The sequence below is a fragment of the Canis lupus genome, chromosome 3, assembly GCF_003254725.2.
Source record: "Canis lupus dingo isolate Sandy chromosome 3, ASM325472v2, whole genome shotgun sequence".
NCBI classification, from domain to species: domain Eukaryota; kingdom Metazoa; phylum Chordata; class Mammalia; order Carnivora; family Canidae; genus Canis; species Canis lupus.
The window spans coordinates 91,254,659-91,278,904 of NC_064245.1; the positions used below are offsets into that span (position 1 = coordinate 91,254,659).

At 43.3% G+C, this 24,246-nt stretch overlaps 1 long non-coding RNA gene across 1 annotated transcript; it reads right to left on the minus strand.

The window, feature by feature from the left end:
• Positions 1-19,907: 19,907 nt before the first annotated feature.
• On the minus strand, positions 19,908-23,360 carry LOC118354352 (uncharacterized). Its single transcript, XR_004814761.1, has 3 exons — positions 23,141-23,360; positions 22,247-22,329; positions 19,908-20,943 (listed from the first exon to the last, which is right to left on the minus strand). It is a non-coding gene; the product is annotated as an uncharacterized LOC118354352 (long non-coding RNA).
• Positions 23,361-24,246: the final 886 nt, after the last annotated feature.

The window sequence follows — 24,246 nt, forward strand, 5'->3', positions numbered from 1 at the left end:
AATGAACATTTCCATTCCAGAATGATAGAATAACTAAAATCTCCAAGGCTGACAATACCAAATATTTGCCACAATGAGAAGCATCCAGAACTCTCATATGTTGCTGATGGGAACACAAAGCTATACAGCCATTTTTGAGAATTACTTGTCAGTTTCTTTAAAAGTTAAATAGGCTCTTCCCTATGACCCAGCAACTCCCCTCTTAGGTATTTACCCAAGAAGAACTAAATGAAAAATGTATGTCCACAAAAAAGTCATATTCATAGTAGCTCCAAACTGGAAATAACACAATTATTTATCAACTGAAGAGCATTTATTTTAAATGAAGTAACTTCACACAACTGACCACTACTGATATTTGCAACATGGGTGCGTCTCAAAAATGAAAGCAAAGAAGCTAGAAACAAAAGAATATCTATGGTACGATTCCATCTATATGAAGTCCAACAATAGGCACGATCCGAAATCAAAACAATAGTTGCTTCTGTAAGGCAGAGATTAAGGGAAGGGATCAAATATACCTTTCTGCATAAAGGAAATATTTTATACTCTGTGTGTGTGTACACAATCGGTAAAACTTACACAACTGAACTCTTAAGACCTACACGTATTCCTAGTGGTATGGTAAATTAGTGCAGACATATTGGCAATCAACTTGATAATTAATCTTAAAAGCTTAAAAATGTGAAAGGCCTTAGACCAAGTAATTCCACTTACGGGAATTTATTTAGGGAAACAAGGCAAAGACTTATATACGTACACATACATAGATGTGTTTTCAGTGTGCATGCATACTTGTATGTACATAAATATATATAATACAGATAAATTTTAAAATGTGTATATACATATATATAAAGCAATAGATTTTTTTATTCCAGTATTATTTATAACTTAGAAAAATTGGAACCTAAATGCCCAATGATAGCTTAGTTAAATAAATAATGATGCATCTACCCTGCACATTCTGTAGCCAGTAAGATATTTAATGGCAAATGAAATATTTAATGATATATAAAAGCATGTTTCAATAAGATATTAAATTTGAAAAGGAATTTCAATAAACAGTATATATGATATGGATATTAATTTGGCTGCTCTGACAGTAGCAGTGGTTTAAACCAGATAGGCTTATTTTTCCTTCTGAAAACAGCAGCACTTCAGCTCTACAAAGTAATCCAAAGATCCAGATCTTACTATCCAGTTGTCCCGCCAAGCCTGGACTATCACCTCTACGTCGTTAAAGGTGGCTCACTAGCCCATGTCTGCATCCCATCCCACAGAAGGGGTGGAAAGAGAACCTGAAAGGAATGCAGCTTCCTTTTAAGGATGTGACCTGTAAGCTGCACACACTGCTTCTCCTGTCCCACCGGTCAGAACACAGTCATACCAGGGGTCTTAATCAGCTCTGGGCTGTATAACGAAATACTACAGGCTGGGTGGCTTAAAAACAGCAAAAAAAAAAGAGAAGAAGAAGAAGAAGGAGGAGGAGGAGGAGAAGGAGGAGGAGGAGGAGGAGGAGGAGAAGAAGGAGATCATTTCTCACCGTGCTGGAGGCTGGCAGTACGGGATCATGGTGCCTGCATGGCTGAGCGAGAGCCCTCTCCCGGGCTGCAGAATTCTCCTTGGATCCTCATGTGGCAGAGGGTTAAGGAACAATGCGGGATCTCTTCGAGAAGGGCACTAATCACATTCATGAGAGCTCCACCCTCAAGACCTCATTTTTCCTCCCAAAGGCCCTACCTACTGACAACAACTGGCATCAGTTGGGGGGGTTAGAACTGCAACATGAATTTTGCGAGGACGGAGACACTTAGACCACAGCCCCACGCTACTACCAGAGAGGCTCAGAAACACCTCTAACTGGGCCGCTGACTATGTGCCCACCTAACACTGGAGAGAGGACACTTCCAACACTAAGGAAGAAAGAAGGGAGGACTTCTGGATGAGCTTGGATGAAAATCTGGGAGACAATACGAGAGCACTCATTTAAGCGATGCTGCATCATCAATGTTTTTGACAGCACAGAGGTTGAAAGCACTAGGAAAAACACAGATACTGACAACTCTGAAATCAAAAAGTAACACAGGGGCAGCCCCGGTGGTGCAGCGGTTTAGCGCTGCCTGCAGCCCAGGGCGTGATCCTGGGGACCCTGGATCGAGTCCCGCGTCGGGCTCGCTGCATGGAGCCTGCTTCTCCCTCTGCCTGTGTCTCTGCCTCTCATTCTCTCTCTGTGTCTCTATGAATAAATAAATAAAATCTTTTAAAAAAAAAAAAAGTAACACGGCAGGTTGGACTCTGAATATAAAGAGGTTTTGGAAATACTTTAACCATTTTGTTTTTCCCGTATCTTCCTTTTTTGATATGTTCTAAATCCATCCATGATGAATAGTCTATATCATAACAAGTCTAAAAAGAACTTTCCCAATGAGCATAGGATTTTTCATACAAAATAAATAGGAGCATAGTAGTCCCTCCTTATTGTGGCTTTGCTTTCTGTAGTTTGAGTTAGCCACAGTCAAACGCAGTCAGAAAGCGGAAGATCCTCCATCTGACGTGTCATCGGGTCAACAGTAGCCTGACTCTACGTTACAGAGCCTGCCCACTTCATGCACCTCCCTTCATCTCATCACACAGGCATTCTATCATCACATCATCATAAGAATAAGGGTGGGATCCGGACAATAACATTTTTGGAGAGACAGAAAGACCACATTCACCTAAGTTTTCTTACAGTATACACTATATTTTTATAATTGTTCTATTTTATTAGCAGTTACTGTTGTTGATCCCTTACTGTGCCCATTGTATAAATTTAACTTTGTCACATGTTTGAATGTATAAGAAAAAAAACATAGTATATAGAGGGTTTGGTATTAGCCATGGTTTTAGGCATCCACTGGGAGTCTTGAAATGTATCTCTCAAGATAATGGGGGACTATTATATGTCATAGGTAAGTTGACAGCATTTCTTCTTTCTTGGTGATTAAATAAGTGATTAAAAAAAACAGTTTAAGTCAATGCTGTCTTAGATTTGACTAAATACAGTAAAATGTTAGGAATTATTTGACATTTTTTTGCATAGATAGGATTACAATTGGTCTTTATATCATTCTTTACATTTCTACCTATTTTTTTTTGCAATAAACAAAATCAGACAAATAATATAAATTTTAAGTAGGCCAGTGGGATATCCCAGTGTGCTAGGAAGCCTAAATCACAAACTGAAAAAAGGATGGCCTGAGTACATGATCAGTCCAATTATTAGTGGGCCAGGCTTGCATATTTGAGTGTGGCCTGCCTGAGTCCTAAAGATGGGATTGGGGGATACCTGCAGGGGCTGGTCTCAGTTGTATGATGAATGGATTGTCTTCATATAAAAGCTAAACATAAATATAACTAAAGAATATACTGCCCTGACTGATTAACAATGAGTAAGTGCCAAACAATTCAGTTATTATATCTGGTAATTTATCTGTGAAGTCAAAACCAAAGCAGTCTCTTTCTCTGCATCCTAATTTATTTCAAAATTAGCAATGCATTATTTGAGTAGATATATTTCTATAATTAGAAGCTTTTGCTCTCTGAGCCGCTTATACCTACCTGGCTGTCGTAATCTGGATAGTGGCTCATCTTATTTAACATGTTTTTAAAACTCGTTCAAATATACAATTTTATCCTTTTATTTCACTATTATTATTATCACCTCTCAACTAATTTTCATCTTAATACATCCTTATCTCACCATCTTGCCCTTCCCTCTAGATAGATAGTGATAAGCACATTAGAACAGTTTTAATCCAAACCTATTCCAAATGTATATATTATTCAACAACAAAGAAACTGTCTATTCAGAAACAGAGTGCTAACGACCAGATTGATTTTAAATATAAAACAGTTAGAACTTACAGAATAATTCTTTATAATCTATGATCGCACAGCAATATCACCTAATTCTTAACTGGAAACAAGGAGAAAATCAGGTGCTGTATCCAGTTTAGTGTCCACCCTTGCAACTTTTTATGAATCGATAGTACCTGGCAGGAGAATACAGGCATGAAAGCAGTCCTTCCAGCCAATCCATTAAGGACTAATAAAAGTGACCGGAACAAAATTTCAGATAATTTTGTCTGATCCCCCTCTAGGCACAGGGAAGCCCAGAGGCTGAACTCAACATTAATCATGGGGAACAGAACGTATTTTCCCAAAGGCTGTAGTGCATTAAACCAAACCATATAATCTGATGGTCAAGGTCAAAGACGGACACCAAAAGCAGTCCCTGGCAGACAGCACAAGCAGGTCATCAGTCCAAATGGAAGAGGCTAAATGGGAGAAACAGAAAAGGGCTCAAAGCTGGAAACCAAGGAAACTGAAAACGGCTGACAGTGCCCAACTAGGAAGCGAGAGGTAAAACATAAAAGAATTTCTTGAGATGCAGGGACACAATTTTAGGGAATTTTTATAGAAAAAGCATCATTCTTACACATGAACAGGAAAGGTGCCATTAAGGTCACTCCCTACATGGGCACGTGGGCTTTAATTTGCATATCATGTCTTTCATCAAACAGCTCCTTCCCCATGGTGCCCTTCCCTCCTTTAGTTACAGGACTGAGTGTGTGACCCACTCGGCCAGGTAAGGCACTTCATCCCCCCATTCACAGTGACGGATCCAGAGGATGGACAGGCACCTCAAACCAGACTTGATGAAGGAACATTGAGATAGACAACGTCTTCTATGCACTATGATAACCATGGGAGCCTGGAGCTCCAATGGCATAGAAGACATCTGACAATAAAGCCAAAAAGAAAAAAGTGGCGCCCAGCTACAGAGCGAGGGGCAACATCTAATACATCCTGTGAGCCCCTGGACCTAGTATTGTTTGAGATCAACTCAACTCTAACTTTTCAGTTCCATGAACCAATAAATTTCATACATATATATAGAAAGCATATATTATGCCTATATCCTTATTTTTAAAATAAATAGGAACATGCACTATTCCCTGTTCTGCATTTTGATTTTTCACTTAATAACTCATTTTGTAGAATGCCCACATTAGCACTTATTCCTTAATAGCTGCATAAAATCCCACTGTGTGGATGTAACGTGCTATACAGTGCCAGTTTCTTTTTGGTCAACATATAGATTGTTTACAATTTCTGCATCGAACTGAACAACAATGAACGCCTTTGGATGTATGTGTTTGTGCAAGTATATCTCTGGGTTTTTAGGGAGCAAATGAAAAGCTGATTCTAAAATTTACATGGAAATTCAAAGGATCTAGAATAGTCAAGACAATTTTAAAAAGCAAGAGTGAACCAATCAAATTATCTGATTTCAGGACGTAGTGTAAAGTTATAGTCATTGAAACGGGGTAGCTCTAGCATGGGAAAGGGTAAATACATCATTGTATCATACTAGAGAATTCAGAAAAAAAAACCTGCATGTGTACAGTTGACTGATTTTCAAGAAAGACACCAAGATATCAATGGAGAAAAAGCCTTTTCAGTAAGTTGAGCTGGAACAACTAGAAAGAATTTTGGAAAATATGAACCTGTACCTTTACCTCACATCATACACAAAAATTAATTTGAGATGGATCACGGGCCTACGTGTACGCACTAAACCATAAGGCATCCAGAAGAAAATTCAGAGTATCTTTACAACCTTAGGCAAAAGTTCTGAATAGATGTTTCACTAATGGAGATGTGCGAATGGCCAATAAGCACATTAAAAGGTGCTCAACATTGCCAGACAGCAAAGAGATATAGATTAAAACTACAGTTAGATATCACCTCACACCTAGGAGAATAGCTTAAATTTTAAATTCTGACAACCAAATGTTAGAAGAGAAATGGAGCAACATACAGTAGACAACATACAGGCTGGTGAAAGTATAAAATGGTGTTATCACTTTATAAAAGTATTTAGCAGAGCATTACAACATTAAACATACGCTTACCCTATGACCCAGCAATTTCACTGCATATTTACCCAAGAGAAATGGAAACATATGACAAGTCTCGCACAAAAATGTTCATAACAGCTTTATTCACGGTAGTCAAAAACAACCAAAATACATCATAAGGAAAATAAGTGTAGTACATTCAAAAAATGAAACACTACTCAGCAATAAAGGGGTAGAAAATATAGGAATAGAGAAGAGTAAGTGTTAATATAATGACAGCATGGAAGGCTTTTCGGAATTACAGTGAATGAAAGAAGCCAGACACAGAAGAATGCATGCTGTATGATTCTATTTATATGAAGTCCAAGAACCAGCAAAACTAATCTCTGGTAATAGAAAAGTCTGAAATACTGTAGAACAGAACAGGAGAATTCTCGGGGGATGGCAATGTTCCCAATTGGGAGCTTGGTAACACACGTATATACCGTTCTCAAAACTCATCAAACTGGACACTTAACATCTGTGTATTTCTATGTATACAAATTTTACCTTAATAAAAAAATAATATTTTTACTGCAGTTTTAATGAGACCAAGTGAAATTAAATGTATATTTCAAACCACCTCTGTCCGCAGAAATTAAGTTGTTGCTAACTCTTGACCAATGCAAGTCACTCTGCTGTGAACATAAATCATTAGCTGAAGTCTCAGAAGTAAAATTGCCTTAATAAATTTATTTAAAAGTTTTGAGACATATTGAAAAACTTCTTTCCATAAATAATGGACCAGCTTATACTCTCATCTACGATGTATGAAAATATCCATTTCCTCCACTAGCCAATAGGAGGTATCATCATTTTATAAACATTTAACAATAATGAGACACTAAACAGTAAGAAAGAAGGAAGGAGGAATTTATAAAACTCACAGAGTAATTATTATATCCCAGGAACTGTTCTAAGCAATTTCCCCATGTTATCAACCACTGATACACACGGTACATATATCAACCAATGACACAGGTATTACTGTGTCCCCCATTTTAGGGGTCGGAACTGAAGCAAAGAAAGATTAAGTTACTTTCCCAAGAAGAAAATTCAGGAGAATTACTCAGTTAAGTTTCAGAATTACGTCTTCAAGCTCAAGCATTCTAGCTCCAGAGTTGATGTTCTTCTCCACTACAATATTATTTCTCGTTGTTATTGTAAATATTATAGGACTTGCCTGTTAGACTGGCTGAGCTTTCTCTGAAGCTACTGATCTCTTGTGAATTGCCTGTTCGGGTTCTATGCTCATTTTCCTAATAGGGCGCTTGTCAGGGTTTTTACATTTTTCCTATTTGTAAGAATCCTTAGAAATTAAGGATTTTAGCCCTTCATCGGTATTATCTATTGAAATATTTGCCCAGGATATTTTTCTTTTGTTACCTTATTTTTTCATAAACTTTTACTGTATTTTAAAACATTCTAAAATATGTAAATTTTTCCTGGTGAAATACCACCTATGAGAGCTTAACTATGAAAAAAAAAATACCAATGCATTCTATAAACGTCTTGTCTCAAACAATCACTTTAGAATTCTAAAACGAATCTAAATTTTTAGATGATTAAATTGAGGATAGATGTATGTTTTAGACTCTAACAAAAATAGAATAAACTCTATAATGGCAAAATTATTCCTTTCTAATTGCCCTTTATCTCATAGATCAAATACATTTGTAACCCTTATTACTTTTAATATTTTAACACAGAGGGAAAATAACAACATGGATTCCTTTCTCAGGAACAAAAGCACCGTGCGTCTGCTGTGCAAGGCAAAGATCAAAGTGCTGTACTTGATTCCTCTCTTTCTCTGTATTTAATGTTGTTTTGTTTTGTTTTGTTTTTTTGAAGTAGGTTCCACACTCAGCATGGAGCCCAACTCGAGGCCTGAACTCACAACCCTGAGGATCAAGACCTGAGCTGAGATCGAGTCAGGTGCTTAACTAAGCCACCCAGGCGCCGCTTTCCTTGTATTTAATACCTAATCTATCCACCAAGTCCTCCAACACTATCTTTAATAGGTTTACTTCTCTTCCTCTCCATCACCACCCTCCCAATTAAACCTACCATCATCCTCCACCAGAAGTATTGCTATAGCCGCCCTGGATGTCACCTCACTCCCATTCTTGCCTCCCCACCATCCATTGCTACACATCAACCACCGTGGCCCTTTTCTAATGCCCATAGCACAGCCTCTTGACCCTGTTTAAAACTTCTAATGACTTGACACACAATTAAAATCAAAACCAACTTCTTTCCTTGCTCACAAAGCCCTAGATAACCTTCCCCTTGCTTTTCGTTCCATCCCCATCTTGGGCGACTGTCTCCCTCACATACTACACTCTAGCCATGAAAGCCTTGCGTACGCTCTTCTACTACACAGACGCTCTGGAGAACCTTCAGTCTTTGCACAGCTGTTCCCTAAAGTTAGATCACCTCTCCCTCCTGCTGCCTCCAGTCTGCAGTTTGCAAATTACCATCGCAGGGAAATCTTCCCTTGACCACCCCCCCACCCCGTCGCTCCACCTCAAGTCACCTTATTTCATTCTCTCCGTGCTGCTTGTTACTCTCTCTTATTTTTTGTTTGTGTTCACTCTTTACTTGCATACTTTGTGTTGTCCTGACTAAAATAGAAGTTCCAAGTCTTTAGATCTTGTCTGCCGTGTTAACACTGTATGCCTGGCAACAACAGAAGTGCCTAGAACGTGGCAGGTCCTCAACTAAATATTTATTAAAAAGAGGAATTGTGAGGTATCTGGAAATTACCTAATACCAACGGATAAAATTAAAATACAGATTGGTGTTCAATACATAAGGGAACTTTTCAAAAACGAGAACTACTCCAAAACAGAAGGTCGCATTTCTAAGGCAGTATTCAGAAAGAGTTAGACAACAACCTCCTACAAAAGCTGGATATCTCTGTTCCAAGCAATTTGGCCAACATGCAATCTTCTCCCCCCCCCTTTTTTTTTACATTGCTTCCATTTGCTACTATGAACCTCTGCCCATTCTTTGACCCCTGTCCTCCACACTGTGTCCTCCACGCTCTTGGCTGCCAACTGCCCTTAATCTATGTCTTGGTCTTTGAACCTGACCTGTGGTTTTGGCCTTCCTATCTCCCTGGAATAGTTTTTGTTCCTTAGGAATTAAACACAAAAGCAATAGCTGAGAAGTCATATAACTTCTTTATCCCCACTCCCTGGCCACTTAGGCATGTACTCCAACAATTCGTAATTTTCAGGTTCCATTTCCTCTTCGAATTCCCATTACACACGGAAACATGTTTCACATTACCTTTATTCATATGATAGACCCTTAACATTCATGAGAAATGTTTTAAAATGTGACAACATATAATTTCTCCCATAAAAATGAAGTGTAATTGGAAAATTTCAACTGTTTTCCAATGTATAAGGATTCCATAGGGACATAAACGAAATTATTTACAAAGTTATTAACATAAATTCTATGACTAAAATATGCTATATGTGCCTCAGCAAAATGGCAAAGGATTACGTTTCAGGGATTTCCAGTGTCACTCAGAAACAGTAAAAAACACAAAAATTAGAGCCAATAATGCCAAGGCTTTCTCTCCTTGGCATCTTATTCAAAGATGCATTTTTATGCCCCCCCCCCCCGTGCCATTACTTCTTAGATTATCAAATAATACTACGCAATTATGACTAGATTATAAACCATTTACTTGAAGACTGTACATGCCTGCTCTTTTAAATCTAATACTCAGTGGTCCCAAAAGTTTTATAATGCACCAACAATTCACTCTGAACAGCTTTAAAACTGTCCTCCAACACAGACCATTAGCCTTCGCACCTGTTATGGTGTTATGGGGACAAAGATGTAGATTTTCCTAGTCTTTTCCATAACAATGAATTACAGTCTGTTGAAGGGAAAAAAAATAGTCTAAAGTCAATTCTTTTGAAAAGGGGCCTCTAAGAATAATTTAATGTCCTTGGTCCTATTTTTCAAGTGTGAAAAATTTACACGTCCATATAAACATTTTAGTCCATTGTTATTTGTTTCTAAAAGCATTGTATATTCACATACCAGCAAGTGTATATGGAGTGACTTATTTGTATAAATTTGTCATTAAACATATACCTTAAAAAAAATAAAAAATAAATGTATACCTTTCTCCACTTGGAAAGTGAAGTGTTCTGAAGAGTAAGCAGCTTGTCTACACTTACACACGCAACTCCATTACATCAAAGATCCTTCATTTCTAAACACAAGTTAGCACCCAAAGCCCTTTCACTGGTATCAGGAAAAGAAGGATAGAGGTAGGCCCAACTTAGGAGACTGCGCCCTCTGGGCATTAAGCCGGGGGACAGGAGCGTGGCAGAGCCCGACGACACTGAAGTCTTTCACTAGCCTACTGGAATTCTCAGCCGGAGCCGGGAATTTTTAAAAGGCACATGCTTGAGAATAACATGTTCTACTTATAAGAGGTTCTGCTGGGATCCCTGGGTGGCGCAGCGGTTTAGCGTCTGCCTTTGGCCCAGGGCGCGATCCTGGAGACCCGGGATCGAATCCCACATCGGGTTCCCGGTGCATGGAGCCTGCTTCTCCCTCTGCCTGTGTCTCTGCCTCTCTCTCTCTCTCTCACTGTGTGCCTATCATAAATAAAATTAAAAAAAAAAAGAGGTTCTGCTCAACACGAAACAGGGTAGGTATTATATCAACATGAACCACCCGGGTCTTTAGTTTTGCCCGCCAGCCCCTCTCCCACCAAAAGCCGGTCCACCCACCTGCCCTGGGCCCGACTGGCCAGGGTCCACCTGGCACCTCTGAGACGGTTCTCTTCCTTCCCGTGTGTGGACTGCCGCCCACTCACACGCTCCCAACGTGCTCATCCCGCGCTTCTCTACGCGCCCCCCAGGCCTCCCTGTTCTGGTACCTGGTTCCCAGAAGCTCATCCTGCCCTTCTCTTCTAACCACTGGTCCTTGCACTCCTTCTCTCTTCTGCATTGCTCGGTCTAGACGCCATACCTGACTGCCACTGCCTCTTTCGGGTTGAAAATATTCTGTCCTCCAGTGAAGTTGCTGGAAGGCCCTTCATCTTTCAGCCTGAATGTCTATACGGGACAGGCCAAGGCCACATGGTTCTGATCCTTTACCACCAATCAGAGTGTAACAGAATTGTGAGCGTGAGGGAGACTCGTCAGGACAACGTTCATGGCTAACCCCCTAACTCATGAGCTAGCCAACTGCTGGCTTTATTTTCCCAATATTTGCTAAGGTAATGGGGCCTGATGAACTCCAAAAGTGAATCTTACATGGCATAACGTTGGTGTCACACAGCTGAGGGGAATAGGTTCAAAAGATCTATGAAACATGTCAACTACTCTTCCCACGTTGGCCCACCCTGGGCACATTTCCAGAGAAAGCTCTCTCCCTTATGTTACCCCCTTAGGTCCTAGCCACCCTTCAAGATCCAAAGTAGTCTGACCTGGTTGAGTGCCCCTAAGGACTTCCTGTCTGGCTCTAATAGACCAAGCCACAGGCACTTTAGGAAATGCCCCTGTGGCTACATCCAACACTTCAGGGCACCGCCTGCCTTTTATTCCCATTTGCTTCCTCTGTTTCGGGGTCTCTGATTCCCAACACATAACTGATTCTCTGCCCGGGCAACACTTTGGTAATTATCCGCTTGGCTCTCAATTCCAACCTCAACCCTAGACTATTTAACACACCTGGTGTTGACCCCACATTCTCAGGCTCTTTTAGGAAACCAGACTAATAATTCCCTCGTGGCCAAGCTTAATTCCTATTGATATACAAGATAAGAAAACAAAGAAAAATAAAAACACATGCTCTGCGAGGACGTTTGCCCCAACACTGGCCTCCCAACGCAGACTCACCAACCCACCACCATGAAAGTAAAACACAAACATTATCCAACTTCCCCTCATTCATTTGCAATTCGGGTTCATAAACTTTGAATCTCCACCTGGCTCCAGACTTTTCATTCTTCATTCCTATATTTCCAAACCCTACAGTCCAGACCGGCACTCACGGTACACTCCTTGGCCAAAGAGCCTCAGATTCTTCACACACGTTGCTTTGACTCATGCCGTTAGTTCCTCAAACCCTGCGTCACTTCAGGTTGGGTATCTCTGCTCTGGCCTTGTCTTTAAAAGCAGTCCTGGAGGCGGAAGAGGGGTGTCTGGGCAATTATCTCATTTTTAATTTCAAGTACTTTAGTAATTATAGTTCGTACATTGTAAGAATTTTGAATCCTTGAACTAAGCCCAGGCTTCTTTAAAAAGAAAGAGAGGGGCACCTGGGTGGCTTAGCATCTGACTCTTGATTTTGGCTCAGGTCATGATCTCAGGGCTGTGAGATGGAGCCCCCTTGGGCTCCACCCTGGGCATGGAGCCTGCTTAAGTCTCTCTCTCTCTCTCTCTCTCTCTGCCCCTTCCCTCCCCACCCCACCCCTTCTCCACCCTTTTCTGAAAAAAAAAAAAAAGTAATCTCAGACTTTATTATAGCGCCACTCCAGAGAGGAACTTAAAACCATTAATGGCTACATATCTTCCAGAACATGGCATGTGAAATTTATTCTCATTTAAAAATATATAAAACATGTCCCAAAGTGGTAAGAATTATGTGTCAATTATACAACCTGAAATAAAGCTATTGATTAGGAAGCTTCCAACTACAAGCAGAATGTCTGCAACTTAAAAATTCTTATTGTTCACTAACTCCCATCAACTCCTTTAATTTTCTCCCACCCTTGCTTTCATTTTTATATAAAAAAAAGCAAAACTATATTACTTGCCAGTCAATAAAGAGGTCACCAGTTGAAATTCAGCCAACAATTTTAACAACTCTGAACTCTCATTAAAAAAAAAAAAAAAAAAAAGATTTGCTGGTGCTGTATGCCAGTTCCCTAGGTAACCAAGACTCCACTTCAAAAATGGACTGGATAATCAAAAGAAAGCAATACACACACACACACACACAGTGAACCAAACAAAAGGCAATTTTGCTTCATTTGCTAAAATAGATTTGACCAAGTGTTTTTACACAGCGGCAGATGGTAACTGCATTAATATTTATGTTGGACATGGCAAGAGAGGCTCAGGAAAAGGACTTTAGATTGAAGATTCATCCTTGGAAAAAGGTAAAAAATCAACATGTCTGTGTAGAATGAGTCCATGCTCCCAAGCATGAGGGTAAATCCCCGCTCGGCCACCCCACAGCTGTCTTGGATCAGTGCTGTGTTCTCTGAACCAGTTTCTCCATGAGTAAGAGCTAAAGTAGAAGATTGTAATGAGGATTAAATCAGATAATGTTGGTGAATCATAATTACAGCTGTCATTTCACACATGCACACCCTGGGCTGGGCACGTAGAACAACTTCATGAGTTAAATATAGGCACCTCCATTGTACAGACGAAGAAAGTAAGATTCTAAGAGTTCAAATAACCTGTTCGTGCCACACGACATACGTAGCAGACATGGAATTCAAACCCAGGATGATCAGACTTCAAACTCCATGCTCTGGACTGTTCCACATCCCTCAGTAGGACAGTGCCTGAATCGTGCCAGGCACTCAATAATGCTTTTTCTTATTAATATTTAAATGCAAGGAGTGCCCTGAGGGCTCCCAATTTGCACAACTCCAGGGGAACCATTCATCTCAGAGTCTATATGAATGGCACAGGCTGACAAGTTGTGCAGTGCACAGCCAATACTTCTGTGCAAAGCGGCCTCCGGGCACTATTTTTCATGAGTCTTCATAATGAAAAAAAAAAAAAGATAGAAATAGATTCAAAAAAGATTTCTATGTGTAGTAGGCCTATGATGTTCTGGCTCTCCCAGCACTTTCTGAACAGCTTTTATATATTTAAGGGATGCCCTAAACTATGACTTTCACCTCTCCGAGTTAGAGCAGAACCCCATTCCCTGGCCCTACCTGCCTAGATGTTTGCGTGTAAGCACATATGAGCAAGGGATCTGGGGTTCACCTGTATATGTCATTTCAGGGGTGATCTGTGTGAGGCACTACTGACTCTCACATCCCCATATTTTTAACTTTCACTTTTGCCATCTCCGTAAACACAGCCTTCTTCCAGACCAGTCCCCCAAGCCCCACTTTCTAGACAAAGACTCTCCTTTTCCTAAAACAACTCCTGTGCCATTGTAAGGGCTCAAGACAGTATTTTTAAGTCCTTACTCGGGTGATATACTTGCTCTAAGTGGACGGCACTCAGGAAGCGCTGAGTAAATGTTAGTCTCCTTACTGCTTCCCCTATACATCCTATTACCTCTTCAAGAACAGGAACTGGGCCTTATGCTGCTCCACGTAACCACCGGTGAGCACTGCTGTGTATGAGCAGGGCCGTGTTGTTGGTAGTGCTGGTGAGGATCCAAAAGCACAAAGGTAAAGGGCGCCCATAACCACCTACTATAGGCTGTTTGTGTTCCCCCCAACGTTCACTGTGATGGAATAACGAGGTAGGGCCCTTGGGAGGCGAGTCGTCGCGAGGACAGGGCATTTATAAAAGATGCCCCACAGAATTCCCCTGCCCCTCCTGTCCGGGAGGACACAGCAGGACGATGGTTGTCTATGAACCAGGACGCAGGTCCTACCAGACACCACGTCTCACGGCACAATGGTCAGGGACTTCCGGCCTCAAGAACTGTGAGAAATAGACCTCTGTTGTTGTTAAGTCACTTGATCTATGGTATTTTTGTTATAAATAGCTAAATGGACAAAGTTATCTCCGTCCCTAAAAGTTGTATTTCATTTTACAAGTGTTCCTAGGGAGAAGAAAATCGGAACTGCATTAACTTTTGTTAATTCCCTTTTCCCTTTTAAATAATGCATTTTTATTTTTTATATTTTTTATTTAAATTCAATTTGCCAACATATAGTGTAACTCCCAGTGCTCATCCCGTCAAGTGCCCCCTCAGTGCCCGTCACCCAGTCACCCCCACCCCCGCCCACCTCCCCTTCCACCACCCCTTGTTCGTTTCCCAATCAGGAGTCTCTCGTGTTTTGTCTCCCTCTCTAATTTTTCCTCATTTTCTCTCCTTTCCCCTTTAATCCCTTTCACTATTTCTTATATTCCGTGTATGAATGAGACCATATGATGTTTGTCCTTCTCCGATTGACTCACTTCACTCAGCATAATACCCTCCAGTTCCATCCACCTTGGATGCAAATGGTGGGTATTTGTTGTTTCTAATGGCTGAGGAATATCCCACTGTTTACATAGACCACATCTTCTCTATCCATCATCTTTCGATGGACACCGAGGCTCCTTCCACAGTTTGGCTATTGTGGCCATTGCTGCTAGAAACATCAGGTGCAGGTGTCCCGGCGTTTCACTGCATCTGTATCTTTGGGGTAAATCCCCAGCAGTGCAATTGCTGGGTCGTAGGGCAGGTCTATTTTTAACTCTTTGAGGAACCTCCACACACTTTCCCAGAGTGGCTGCACCAGGTCACATTCCCACCAACAGTGCAGGAGGGCTCCCCTTTGTCCACATCCTCTCCAACATTTGTGGTTTCCTGCCCTGTTAATTTTCCCCATTCTCCCTGGAGTGAGGTGGGATCTCAGTGTGGGTTTGATCTGTATTTCCCTGGTGGCAGGTGATGCGGAGCCTTTTCTCGTGTGCTCGGTGGCCGTGTCTAGGTCTTCTGTGGAGAAATGTCTGTTCATGTCTTCTGCCCATTTCATGATTGGATTGTTAGTTTCTTGGGTGTCGAGTTAGATAAGTTGCATTTTTATTTCTAATGTAACCCTTCAAGTAGCAGAACCTTCTTTCTATCCTGAACTATTCTCCTTAGATGAACTCCCACTTTTGTTTCCTAAGACAACTCTCACCTGGGCATTCCCAAAGGCTCTTGGCAATGTAAGGTAATTCCTATAGGCTCAAGCATAACCATCTGGTAGCAGAACCGTAGTGAAAACATGACCTGCCTCGGGTATCAGGGGTCGCCCAGGCCAACCGAGTTGTAACCATTACTGATCGAGGCACACCCCTCAGCAGAACCTTAATCCCTTCTACTCTGTCAGAGGCCTTAATGACTTAATGATTCTCAAAGTATATGACACTGTGAACACAGATTATCATCCTCCCACCCCCTTTCAAACTCTCCCGGATGGCCAGGTTGGCCTCAGTCACCTGTAAACACAAGCTGATCATTCCTATCTGTTTGTGCATGTGCCTGGTGGTATCGACCCATCCAGCCCTCTTCTGAATTCTGGTGAAAAGCCCCTTCTCCGCTTTCTCCTCCAGCTCGGGCACTTCTTAACTTTTGTAATTACTCAGTCTCTCTGAACATTATATTTTTTTTTATCTGCAGTATGCAGGATGAGAGTGACAACCTGCTTCAAGGGTTGTTCTCTGGGTTAAATGATACCAGGTATGTAAAGTACCTGGCACAGCGCCGGGTACATAACAAAGCTCAATAGAAACAGGTTTCCTGCCCTTCCCCTTCTCTGCTAGCCCCTAATGGGGCTCTCCTTGCCCTGAGCTCCTCTAAAACAATGCTTTATTTCTTCTTCCACCCATCTACGTCCTGGTAAACTTTTTTATTTAATCCATTCAATTATTTAATCAACACTGAATTTGCCCAAAATTGTTCTGTGAAGTTAGGATATATGTACAAAATACACTCGGGGCTTGTCCTCAACACACCTTACAACACAGGGTCATAAGAACAGTATATTTTTGAAATTAAACATAACTGCATTACAATGTACTCTCTGCTACAAAGAATTAATGTATAAAGGACGGAGTAACAACCCAGGCTAGAAAATATCAATGAAAACCTCAGCAAAAAGATATTTAAGTTGGGCATTAATAATTCATAGAACTGTGTCATGAGAATAGGGAGGAAAGAAAATTTGTCAAAAAAAAAACAAAAAAAAAAAAACAGAAAACAATCTCCCCACAGCAAAAACTTATGTAGGCATATTAGACTTATATTATTAATTATGATTATTGAGACCATACTAAGAGTAGGATACACAAATACGAAGAAAACTATGAGGACAGTTGAACAAAATAAGAAACTAAGAATGTGTAGTTGCCATTTCTAGAAAAGCAAAACAAATGAACAAAAACCTAATTATCAAAAGAACAAGGAAATGGTTAAATAAGTAGTGACTAACCAAATTAAGGAGCTATGCAGACTTTAGTAATGATAATAATGGAGTAAATGTAATGTCATTTCAAAGTTTTAAAATAATATAAAATTGAAAACTTTTATTATACTACATGAACAGACTTTAAAGGAATATGCATAAATAAGATGGCTATTTGGTGTGTTAATGGTGATTATTTTATATAAATCTTTTTGAAATCCTTTTATAAGGGGCACCCAGGTGGCTCAGCAGTTGAGCGTCCGCCTCCGGCTCAGGGCGTGACCCCGGGGTCCCGGAATCGAGTCCCACTTCGGGCTCCCTGCATGGAGCCTGCTTCTCCCTCTGCCTGTGTCTCTGCCTCTCTCTCTCTCTCTCTCTCTCTCTGTGTGACTATCATAAATTTAAAAAATAAAAAAAATTTAAAAAATCCTTTTATAATAATTTACAGTTTTAAAAAGAAAGGTTGAGGGAGACAAACCATGAGAGACTCTTTTATGTGTGTATGTATATATAATTTAAATTCAATTTGCCAGCATACAGTGTAACAGCCAGTTCTCGTCCCATCAAGCTCCCTCCTCAGTGCCGTCACCCAGTCACCCCGTACCCCCACCCACCTTCCCTTCTGCAGCCCTTTCTTTGTTTCCCAGAGTTAGGAGTCTCTCGTGGTTTATCTCCGTCTCTGATTTTTCCCGCTCACTTCCCCTCCTTCCCTTATGGTCCCTTTCACGATTTCTTATATTCCCCATGTGGCTGAGACCATATGATTATTGTCCTTCTCCGACTGACTTATTGCACTAAGCATCATACCCTCCCTCTGAGGGTCACTGGAGGGGCAGGGGTGGGAGGATGGGGCTCCCGGGTGATGGGACGAGCACCGGGTATTATATAAGACTGATGAATCACTGACCTCTACCTCTGAAACCAATATTACATTATATGCTAATCAATTGAATTCAGATAAAATTTTAAATATTAAAATTAAATTAAAAATCAGGGATCCCTGGGTGGCGCAGCGGTTTGGCGCCTGCCTTTGGCCCAGGGCGCGATCCTGGAGATCCGGGATCGAATCCCACATCGGGCTCCTGGTGCATGGAGCCTGCTTCTCCCTCTGCCTGTGTCTCTGCCTCTCTCTCTCTCTCTCTCTCTGTGACTATCATAAATAAATAAAAATTAAAAAAAAAAATTTAAAAAAAAAAAAAAAAAATTAAATTAAAAATCAAAAGGTTAAAAATAAAATAAAATAAAAAGGTTGAGGTGTTTCTATTAAGTAAATGCTTTTATATTCACAAAACTATTTTAAATTGTTTTCCAGCTTAATTTATAATGACCTTTTTATTTCCACCAGGAGCATCACATACTTGAACAAATATTCCCACAGTGTTAACTCACACTGTGTCCTGTCTGCCTCTGCCCTCACCCTCACCTGTCTCCAAAACTCACGTTACCCCCATTTAGAAAGGCGGGGGGGGGGGGGGGCGGGGTTCACTGTACAGCAAAAGCACAGAACATTTCATTACTTACAGTGTAAAGATTTTGAACTGAAGCCGCCTCCACGAGAATGCATTTATTTGATGACAAAATGGATCCTCCCAATCCTTGCCTTTTTCGTACAAAAAGATAAGCCAGGAAGATCTTCACGAGACATGTGATATGTAAACATGAGACTGTCAATCGAACACAGAGTCAAAAGGAAGGACGGGGAAGATCAAAAGTTAAGAAAAAGGAACATGTAAATTTCTTATGTTTTTTCTATTTTTATTTCCTAACATTTAAAATCATGAATGCCTTAGCAGTTCATTTTAATGTGCCTAAAAGATTCGTTTTTGAGTTTCCAATTAACTGATTGTTACAGAATTTTACTTTCTCAAATTATGGGATAAATGCACATATTTTTAAGAAAACATCAAAATAACTGGGAGTCATTCAATTTTAAAGAAGCAAAGTGGAATGATTTGCATTATTAGCAGTCCTTTAAGTGTGATAGATGGGCACATGCATTTTATTAAATTTTTAATAAATGTAACAAACTGTACTACAAACAGTAAAATAATTCTTTCCTTCAGTGCTCAGGATTTTTTTTAATCATGTTGACTACCACGGTTTCTCTTCCACAAGTGTTATTAATCTTGAAAGGTCAGCTATAAATATCTTTTCCTAATATCTCTGTGGTCGGAGAAAACTGAGCGCCTGCTGCCTGAGCACCCTGCTCGTCGGCCTTGATGTCCCTCCGGCCACAGGTGATGGGCCACTCGCAGTGCGTGTCCTGGGGTCACCGGGCGCCGCGCCCCCCCAGGCACCTGCTGCGGGACAGGCAAGGCCGAGGAGGGCGGGGAGCCCCCCCCAGGCACCTGCTGCGGGACAGGCAAGGCCGAGGAGGGCGGGGAGCCCCCCCCAGGCACCTGCTGCGGGACAGGCAAGGCCAAGGAGGGCGGGGAGCCCCCCCCCCAGGCACCTGCTGCAAGACAGGTAAGGCCGAGGAAGGCGGGGAGTCCCCCCCCAGGCACCTGCTGCGGGACAGGTAAGGCCGAGGAGGGCGGTGTGTCCCCCCCCAGGCACCTGCTGCGGGACAGGCAAGGCCGAGGAGGGCGGGGAGCCCCCCCCAGGCACCTGCTGCAAGACAGGTAAGGCCGAGGAGGGCGGGGAGCCCCCCCAGGCACCTGCTGCGGGACAGGCAAGGCCAAGGAGGGCAGGGAGCCCCGCGTCTGCCCCCCCCCCAGGCACCTGCTGCGGGACAGGCAAGGCCGAGGAGGGCGGGGAGCCCCCCCCCAGGCACCTGCTGAGGGACAGGTAAGGCCGAGGAGGGCGGTGAGTCCACCCCCCAGGCACCTGCTGCGGGACAGGCAAGGCCGAGGAGGGCGGGGAGCCCCCCCAGATGCTCCGAGCCCCGACGCCGCGGCCCGTCCTCCGCCGGGAGTGAAGACGATGCTGACAGACCTTGAGCGCCTCTGGAACTGGAAGGGCCGTCAGGTCACACGTGCAGGACACTTAAAACTGCGCCCAGGGCATGCAAAGCTCTCAGGAAGTATGAGGTTCGATCTCCCGACGCGCTTCTTAGCCTCCAGCGCCTGCCCGGGCTCCACGCCCTGAGTCTGCTTTCAGGCAGCTGAGCCCCCAGGCTGGCCCCGTCCGTCCTGCTGAAGGACAAGGGTGTCCCCACCGTCCTCGGCCCCCGGCGACCCAGGCCCTGGCCCGGACCTCAGAGCCGCTAGCGACGCCCTCCCCTGTCCTGACCCCGAGGGAGGGAAAAGCCCGCAGGTGACACAGGCTGCGCCGAGGAGAGCGCCGTGAGCGCAGTAGCCTTCCCTCCTGCTCCTCGCGCGGGTTCCTTATGGATGGCCCAGAGCCCGGGCAAAGGGGCGGGGGACTGTGCCGGGGCCCTGGAATTTCACGGCCTCCTACAATCTGTTTAAAAATCAAGGTGGGGGCAACCCAGGGGGCCCAGCTGGTTAGCACCTGCCTTCGGCCCAGGCCGTGACCCCGGGGTCCCAGGATCGAGTCCCACGTCGGGCTCCCCGCAGGGAGCCTGCTTCTCCCTCGGCCTGGGTCTCTGCCTCTCTCTGTGTCTCTGTGGGTCTCTCAGTAATAAATAAATAAAATCTTAAAAAAAAAATCAAGGTGAATGAAATCGGGATTTCTAAGACATTTTCCTTTTGCCAAGCTGAGGCATTAAGAAAATGATCTGCCTTGTACCCATGCTACAATCGCTTTTAAGAAATATATTTTTTGGCAGAATAAAAGGCAGGGCCTGGGTGGCTCCATCAGGTAAGCACCCGACCCTTGATTTCCGCTCAGGTCGTGATCCCGGGGTTGTGAGGTCGAGCCCTGTGCTGGGATCTGCGCTCGGCAGGGAGACTGCTTGACATGCTCTCTCCCCTGAAAAAAAAAATCAGAAAACCAAAAATAAATAAATAAATAAATAACAATTCTCACCAAAAAGGGAACCAACGGTTACGGGGTGGGGGGTTGGGGCACAGGTCCGTGTACCCCCAGGCGCACCCCCCGGATTGGCTCGCTCCTCTGCTGCCGAGGCCCGGTGCAGCCCCCCGAATTCGCAGGTGCAGGCAGCCGGCGGGCTGGGGCGCTCGGGGCGAGCGAGCAGGTGTGGGCCGGACCTCCGCTGGCAGAGCCGAGCGAGAATTAGACCGTTTTCCTCAAAACGTTTGGCTTCAATTACTGAAAAAAGCTTCTTTGTCGAGCCCCCCCTTGCAAGGCCGCGGTGCTTTGGGGCTGCGTGTGCCGGGGTCCGCAGCCCAAGGGGGGCCGCAGGGGTTAAACGGGAAGTGGAGCGCCGCGGCCAGAGATGAATGGCCAGTGTTCCTAGAAAGAACAGCTCCGTTTTCCAGATTTCCTGAGGAAGGAGCTGCACAAAGTGGCTTATTTGATTTTGCAGACGGAAGCAGGTAGCACAAATCTAGCAGGAAACAGAGCCCTCAAGGGAATGGTCAGGGAATGTTTAAAAGGAAGCATTTTAGAAAAAAATTTAAATGACTCTTAAAGGAAAGTTGGGGGATTATTTAGAGGGACGCGCACCCACTGAACCCCCGCGCTGCCGCTCACTGGGGCATCCCACCCTGGGCAGCTCGGTGGCCGCGCGGGGCCTCGGTTTCCGCACCCACGGGTCGAGAGGGTGACACGCACCAGCAGAGCCAAGGGTTGGGTGACAACCCTATGCACCGCCCGGTCATCAGCAGGCGTTGGGAATGGGAGCCGCCGTGGGCACAGGGGAGGCCCGCTCAGGGGCCCCAGGGTGTGCGCTCCTCCAGGCCCGCGGCAGAGACGGCGGAGGGTGCCGGAGGGTGCCGGAGGGTGCCGGGGAGCCCTGACGGCCTCCACCATAAACACACGGACGGGCCAGCAGTGGCCGGGCCACGGACAGGGCAGCCCAAGGCCTGCAGGAGGAGCCAGGAGAAACAAACGCACGCACTGTTTCTTGCAAGTTATGAGGGACCCACTGGGCAAAGAATGCAAAGAATGACATTTCAGAACAGGTCTGAAAATGACATTTGGACATTTCAGAGCCACGTCGCCAAAAGCGTGGAAATAGGGAACACCCTGGTGTGTTCAGGGCACTGTAAAAAAAACCTGCTTTCTCGAAACCACTCCCAAATGTTTGTCATGAGAGTTTAAATAGGATATTCAGGCCATTTTATCAAATATAATAAAATCTCACACTCACCAAGGATGGCCATAAAGCAACTGGCAGTTTGCCCCTCTCTGTTCAGCATCCCCACCTGGCAATCGTGAAGGGTCAGCTCTCTTCTGTGAGGAGAGGTATGGTGTTACAGTGTCCCTTGCCCCATCATTCAGCCCTTTTTCAGTTCAGCATCTAATGTCACACTTGTAACAACCGGTCTATTTCCTATACATCCAACCAGGGAAGAACATGTTTTTCTCTGCACAATGTCTAGAATAATACTTTCAAAAATATATATTATTTCTGCTTAACACTACAATAAAGCACCATAATCTTCACGGCTGAATTTTTGAAGCCACCTTGGTCATCGTGGACGGAGCTACGTTTAAATGCTAAAGTACAAATTATTTCGTACCAACATAACACATGGACTTAGTGCACAGATGCCCATCAGACGGATAGAACCTTGCTCATGCGGACTTCTGAGTTCTTCTACATTTTTATTAAGTTTCAAAGGATGACATCATAGCTATTTCTGAATCAAAATCTTGGGTTTCAATAAATCTTTCCTAGATTTTATTAGCCTTGGGAATATCAACCATTTGCCAAACGGAAAGAAACACCACACCCAAGAGTAAACTCAAATTGACACCACAGAACATGCATCACCCCTCAGCGTGCTTTGAGAAGACCCTTAAGAATTTCAAGAAGGAATCACGACTAGAGCCATAACAGACTTGAAAAGTCCCTTCATTTTCTAGATTAGGAAATCGTGGGCCTTGAAAACCGAAACCATAGCTTATTCACCTACAGAGCTTTACCAGGCAGGACTGAAAACCCAAACCAAACAGGCTTGAGCAGAGAAACGTTTTTACTTGACTAAGTCCAAAGGTAAGGCTGACTTTGGGGTGTGGCTTCGTGGAGGCGCTCACCTACCTGAGTGGCGTTGCCAGCACAGAGTTTCTTTTTTTTAATCCTTATCTGGCATTGCCTTCTGCTCTCTTGGCTTTCATTTGAAACTCCAGGAGGCGATAAGCAGCTCCAGCCCCACCTCCCCCAAACACCCAGTCTACAAGAAAAGAGGATCTGTTTCCCATGTCTCTCCCTCAAAATCTAGGATTCCTTCCAATGGGTCCATGTCAGTCCCTTGCCTACTCTGAACAATCACTGGAGATGGGATTGTCTTAGGCCTTTGACAAGACACAGCCATAAAGTGATGGGTGGAGTCCCATCCGGTCCACACAGTCCCGTCCGGGGAAAGGCATGGTGCCCCACGCAAAACTTAGAAGTTATTGCTGAAAGAAAGGGCAAGAGATTCTAAGGAGACACACACCTAATCAGCCCTATTTCTGCTGCTTATTTCAGGTAGACCAGAAAAGAATGATATAAAAGCTCTGTCTACATGGTAAAAAAAAAAAAAAAAAAAAAAAAACTGACATAAAAGAAAAACACAAGATTTAAATGTGCACATGGTATGCACACGTAGCCCTACGGTACACATGCGCAGAGGTAATACCCAGCCTTGAGAGTGTGTGTTTTCTTTACTGCTCCAAACCAGGGTGGACTATACACCTCTTCCCACTTCAGCAATCGTAAGATGCACCCTCCCCGCCCCCATACACACACACACACACAAAAAAAAAATTAGTCAAAAGGTCTTTTCTCTTTGGCACTTGTCATTTCCTGCATTGCTGAGGTTTGTGCAATAGCAAGTCAGAATGGAAATAGCTAATGCGATAGATAAAAAGTAGCTCGATTCCACTGGATGGTCAAAGACTGAACTCTAACCAATTACGGTTGCTCTATACTGAGAAAAAACATTCCAATACCAAGAAGCAATTACACCAGTGGAGGATATCCGTGGATGAATCAATGTGGAAATAAAAGGGAAATTTGAAAACAAAACAAAACCAAAACTCCAAAGAAATAATCCCTATGTGGCTGAGATCCTGCGACCTCCACCAGCCCCCTTCAGAAGCAAGATGCTTGAAGATAAGAACCACACCCTAGTGACCCTTACATCCACTCCAATGAGCACACCA